This window comes from Humulus lupulus, unplaced genomic scaffold, assembly GCF_963169125.1.
Source record: "Humulus lupulus unplaced genomic scaffold, drHumLupu1.1 SCAFFOLD_159, whole genome shotgun sequence".
NCBI classification, from domain to species: Eukaryota; Viridiplantae; Streptophyta; class Magnoliopsida; order Rosales; family Cannabaceae; genus Humulus; species Humulus lupulus.
In genome coordinates this window covers 44,437-50,765 of record NW_026908781.1, presented here as the reverse complement: position 1 = coordinate 50,765, position 6,329 = coordinate 44,437, and the positions used below count along the sequence as shown (strand labels likewise).

General features: G+C 41.3%; 1 pseudogene; it reads right to left on the bottom strand.

The window, feature by feature from the left end:
- Positions 1 to 490: 490 nt before the first annotated feature.
- On the bottom strand, positions 491 to 2,286 carry LOC133811494 (ureide permease 1-like; annotated as a pseudogene).
- Between the last annotated feature and the right edge of the window lie 4,043 nt (positions 2,287 to 6,329).

The following is a 6,329-nucleotide window of genomic DNA, read 5'->3' as shown; positions in this document are numbered from 1 at the left end:
CCAAATGTCGGCACACCAAAGCCTTCCAAATCATATTTTCTTTTGCACTTCACTTGTTGAATCTGGTAAATAAAACTTACAAGAAAAACTAATGAGGTCATGAAATATCATATCATTCATCTAAAATAGTCAATAATATCATGACACGACCAACTTTACAATAATTGAGTTTGAATAATAATGAAATTATTATATTACACACATTACTATAACTATCTATACTCAAGTGACCTTAGAACTTTAATTAAATGGTGCATAATATTAATTCAAATTAGCCACATTATCATTTTGTCTTTCTCATCTTCCCTATCAAATTAATCAAATAATACTATCATAATCTTGGATTGCATGTCGGTTAATGGTGAACAAGCATTTATATAATCAAATAACCAAATAAATACCTCTCGAAATAACCTTTTGAGAAGGTCATACAATTGTTGAACCAACAACTTCTCGTATATTTTGTAAATGCATCCTCATCTGTATTATCAAACCACAGGCCAACTTATTGCTTTACACAAAACACTTCCCAAAAACAAAGGCAAAGGGTTGTGTATGCAGCTGACTCCTACTTTCGATGCCCTGATGATGCCATAAGAACAACAACAACCACAATAAACATAGAAAACATACTTACTAGCAATATATATGTTCTTCTTGATGATTTTCTGTATTCTCCAAACAAAAGAATTCCCCAGAAAGTGCTTACTAGTGGAAGTGCCTGCCAATCATCACCCCAAAAAAGTCTATATTAGTATGTGATGCACATTTTGGTTCAGTTGAAATTTTGCACAAACAAGTTTATCCAACAAAAGAGAAGTTTGGAATCAAGACAAAAAAATATATTTGAACCAACCTAAACAGCATCTGCTACAGCATACCCTGCAGCTTGGCCTCCCATGAATTGGAGACCATTGCCAAACCCGCAGAGCAAACCGGCCATTAAGGCCCAGCCTCTGCCATTCTATTCATTCATATAAGCCTTGAATAATGATTTGGGTTAGTCCAACACAGGGTAGTAAAGGAATGTGATGTTGAGGATTATAGCAAGGACAAAAAAAGATATTGAGAAGTAAAAGAATGCAGTGTAAACAACCAAGTGAGGAACCCCGTCTTTCAATGTATGCCATTGATCATTTGTTGCCAAGTTGAATGCTGGTGAGAATAGAGAAAAGCGAACACCAGCAAAGAAACATATGGACAGTCCAATGAGAGTGATTTTCTCAAACACCTGTAGCAAGAGTTATAATTATTAATTGTGATAGAGAATCTGAGATGTTTGGATTTGAATGTCAGGTGATGAACCTCCAAATATTGTTGTGTAGTATTTTTGCAACACAAGATTATCATTTTTCATCTAAATGTGAGAATTTTAATTGATTTTCCATACTAAAAATTATTGCCTCTTACAGTGCCATATATAGTGGTACAACTAGTTTTCTGCTCATTCTCATTATCCTTAAGTGAACCATCAAACAAAACAATTTAAGTAAAAATTGCATCACTCAACAAGCTCGATGATTTTCTTTTTAGAAATGAATAAAAACCAGATGATTCTTAGATAACCTTAACATTTAATGAACGAAACATACCCTTCTTTAGATGAAAAACCTTCAAGCTTTTCTTTATTATCAGTTGCATTAGATGAGTGGACAGCACAAGCAAGGCAAACTACAACCAAGAAGCAGCCAATGCCATGGAAAAGGATCTCAGCTCTATTAATTCTATCGTCTAAAAAGTAATTCAAGGTTGTTCCTGTCACCATTAAAGATCGTAACAGAAGCAAAAAATTCAGTATCTATAAGAGCAACACAGACAAACATCAACATTTAGAAATGGTCAGAGAGAGAGAACGAAAGAAAGGACCTATAACAACTGTTATGCTTGCAGTGATCACTTCTGTGACTGACAAGCCAACAAAAGCCCAAGCATACCGAGTTGGGAGATTTCCAAGGCTAAGTACCACCCCTCCTGCCATTACAAACATCACAGAAGGCCAATTATCCTGCACCAATCACCCTAACATGAATCAAAACCAAATACATACAATACAATACAACTCCATTATGGCAAACAGATGAAATTTTGATTATGTTGTGTTCCTTATCACTGGTCTCTCAAACAGCACCACATTCATCAGAGAGAATAGAGAATGAATGAACTAAACTTTATCCAAATATATGCAAGTGTTGAATATTTGTGATTCAACACTTGTAATGAGCTAAAAAATACAATCAATACTGAACTAATCATGAGAAGGAGCAGCCAAAAGAATTATAAAAAAAAGAGGGAAAACAAAAAACAATGGATTCTAGACACGTCTCGTAATAATTAGACATTTTTATTAAACTTCATGGAGACAAGACTATCACAATAAAATTGTCTAGCAATATTTTTATCTCATTTTCTTATCATTACCAATATAATAAAATATAAGCTTTTGTAACTATTCTCTCCAAAAGCACCACATTCTTTTCATGTTCTTCAGTATTATTTAAAATAACAAAAAACAAATAGTAAAATATTTTAAAGAGTTAGTTCTAACTTTTAGCTTATAGCTTCTATAACCTCTGCTAAATTGATTTTCAGCTCTATTAAGGTAAAAAAAAAAAAAGAGGAACAGAAGCTTCTGTTTTGGAGGTAATCTCTGAAAATTACAGAGGCCAAAAAAATATGACAGAAGCCTTTGGCATGCCTTATTAATCAATGGTGGTCATTATCGAGATGGTATCATCATAGGAAGGAGCACCATCACACTGTACTACATGGTATTATCAGCATTCCTTTGTGATTAAATAATAGCATTTCACACTTCCAAACATGCCCCCTGTGTGATCGCTGCCATCACACACACATAAGAGTACTTAAGAGAAAATGAATTGGATAAAATAATCTCTGTAAATCTACCAGAGATATGAGACTTTATTATTTATAGTTGAATAGTACAAAGATATAAAGAGAGGGAAAAAGGAGCTGGAAACCAAGAAGTGATTAACAGAAAACTAACCACACTAATCAACTAACTATAGCTGAACCTATATTACAGTTAGAGCTAACTAACTACATGTGCTAAAACTTAAGCCCAAGCAAAACAAGAAAAACCACCCATTTTGTTGGGATATTTAAGCCATAGCAAACAATCAAAGTGACTCCTGACTTAAAGGGTGGTGATAAACCATTTTGCAGACAGAGATCATCCTATGCCTATGACGATTCTCTTTCACTATCAAATGGTCGGGCTACCGATTCTTTGATGTCATTGTCGAATCCAATGGTGCTTGTTCAGCAATGACAATGGTCATGGAGGGACCTGTAGTGGGGGACTTCCTAAACTAAAGTGATAACTTAACACTAACTTAACTTAACATACAAGGTCAAATCAGAGAACACAAACAAACAAAAAAATCAAGAACAACACCATAAGAGGGCAATCTTTTTCAATAATCAAATTGTTCAAGTCTGAAACCACAAAGATAAATATTTTAAAAAATGAAAATGGGAAAGGAGTTCAAATCCATTACAGTTGTACAGGGGCAAATATATCTAGCATTTTATCTTAAGTTATAGAATATATGTACCTTTATGCATGAGTTTTATAATTGAGTGTTTACCGAGTTTTTCGGAAACGAATACAAATAAAATAATAAAAAGATAAGAACTGTAGAAGTGCAGAAATATAAATAGACAAATAGGTTTTTTACGTGGTTCAGGCGTTAACGAGCCCTAGTCCACGAGTCGATGTTATTATACTTGTAGAGAATTACAGTAAAATGGCTGGTGTACAAGAACCTCACAAACTCACAGTGTTTCTCTCGAGTTCTCTAGAAGAAGACGAAGCTAGAGAGATTTTGGCAGAGTTCTTCCTATGTCATCTCTTCTTTTTTTTCTCTCCTATTGCAAAATGAGGAGGTCTTTATAGCTAGAGTTTTGGATTAGGGTTTTACTCTGCCCCCATGAGTCTTAATTACACCAGCCATAAATAGGGGATACAATTACCGTAGTCTCCTGGCTACCAGGTTCTATGTGGGTATATTTACATGAAAGTATGGGGAATGTAAAAAGGCAGCTGTCTTTTCCAGGCTGTCAGCGGAACAGTAGGCGAGAAGGTACTTTTAGGCGTGCTGGGATGTGTGCGGCCTCGACCTGTCGGGCGTGTCAGGCGGGATCCTGTGTCAGGTGAGTATCATTCCAACTATGCCTCCTCCATGACTTGACCGCTTGGTCTTCTTCCGTGCGAGGCACGGAACTGTATCCGCGAAGATACAGAGTATTTGTCTATTTATATTTCTGCACTTCTACAGTTCTTATCTTTTTATTATTTTATTTGTATTCGTTTCCGAAAAACTCGGTAAACATTTTGGTGCTTTCATTGAGAGCTGTAGGGAGTTGTTAGTCAGCTCTTTTTCTGCGTACTGAAAAGATGGTGACTACGAGAAAATCCGCGGTTGACAAGAATGCTAGGGTCAACCCCGATACTATGATGGAAGATGCGGTACAAAACGAACCCTCGGCAGCCCAGACCGAAGGAGAAAGTACCCACGACTCGGACTACCAAGGTGAAGACCCGACATCCCGCCAGGATCGGGTCAGTACTGAAGATACGACATACTTAGAAAACGAAGAAGAGTATGTCCGAGACAGTTACTACAAAGACGGCTACTACTACGAGAAGGATCCAGAACTGGTCCAAGTAGCCAAAGAACTGGTGGCCACTAAGGCCAAGCTCGCTGAGCAGGAGCGCGTCTCCGGAAAAATGCAGCGCATGATGGAGCGCCTCCAAAGTAAGTTCGGAGATCTAGGCGACTCGGACGAGGACGCCTCTGTTTTAGGTGGTGCTGATGCCACCATGCCGGATCCCGCCGCTGCTGGACCATCCAAAGCCGCCCCTAACAAGGGCAAAGAAAAAGTTGGGGAGCCTGTGCGCACTAACGCCCCTGCACCTCCTAAAGGCGTGAATCAACAGGCCGATTGCCCCCCCCCCTCGCGCGCAGAAGGCCTCTGGCGCTTCTAAGCCCAGACGTCCTTCAGCCCCAAGGGGGCACTCTGTGCCTAAAGGGCCTGGTGCTAAGGCACCCAGGCCTAGGGGAAGGAACAACCGCCCCAGTGATTCCATCAACCAGGACGGTCGGGCTGCGGACACGCACTCCGAAGATTGCTGGTCCACGGTGGACCTAAGGAAAAGATTGGAGGCCAAGTACAAAAAGGCCAAAGGAGAAAAGGCCCGGCCTCGCGGAGATGACCTGCGAAATCATCTCAACGACAAGCTCCGGGGACGTGACCTCCCGGAGAGCGATACAAAGAGGCTCGAGGAACAGATCGCTGCCTTGACCAAGCTGGTCCGGAAGCAAAGTGGGGCCCTGTCAGACTCTGAGGAAGAAGACCCGGAACCATGAATTCGGAGGATCGCGGAAACGCCCCTCCCGGAGAACTTCAAAATGCCTCACATAGAATTATATGAGGGGAGGACAGACCAGCGCACCCATCTAGCTAAATACAACAAGATGATGCAAGTGGCGCGCGTCAGTGAGGATGCCAAATGCATGTGCTTCTCACTCACCCTTACCAAGTCCGCGGAAGACTGGTGGAAAAAATTAGCTCCCGGATCCATCCACAGTTGGAAGGAGCTACAGTCTGCATTCAGGAGGCAGTTCATTGCTGCCCGGGACCACGACATGGAGGTTGGTTCCTTAACCAACATCAAGCAGCTACCCAATGAGAGCCTCAAAGCTTTCATTCAAAGAATGATGGAAGCTGCTGCTAAGACCAAGGTCAGCGATGACATGAAGCTGATCGCCCTTCAATCGGGGCTTGCCGTCGGCTCCCTGCTATGGGGAGAAATGCAAAGGAGGCGAGCAGAAACTCTGTCCAAATTCATATCAAAAGCTCAAGGAATCATCAACCTTGAAGATGCCTACCAACAGGCCTTTGGAGTTCCCCCAGCTCCGACGACCTCCGTGACTGCACCGAGCTTTGCTTTGCAAGCTCCCGTGCCAGCCCTCACGCTTCCAGGAGCCCAGGTCACTCCAAGCGTGTATGGACCTTCCGCGTCTGCTCAGACGCCGAGTCAAACCCATTTCTCTGGGTACGGAGCTGTACCAACCGGATGTAGTATCGCTCCCAGCCTGTCGCAACCGCAAGCGGAAGGCCCAGAACAAAATCTGAGCCAATCGCGGAATAAACGAGGCGGAAGAAACTCCAACCGGGGGGACCATTCAAAGAAACCCCGGAAGAACTATGAGCCCAAGTTCACGGAGTACACCAGTTTGATAGACTCGCGAGAGAACGTCTATCGGGCGACCTGTAATATGGCCAACTACCGGAAGCCCCCG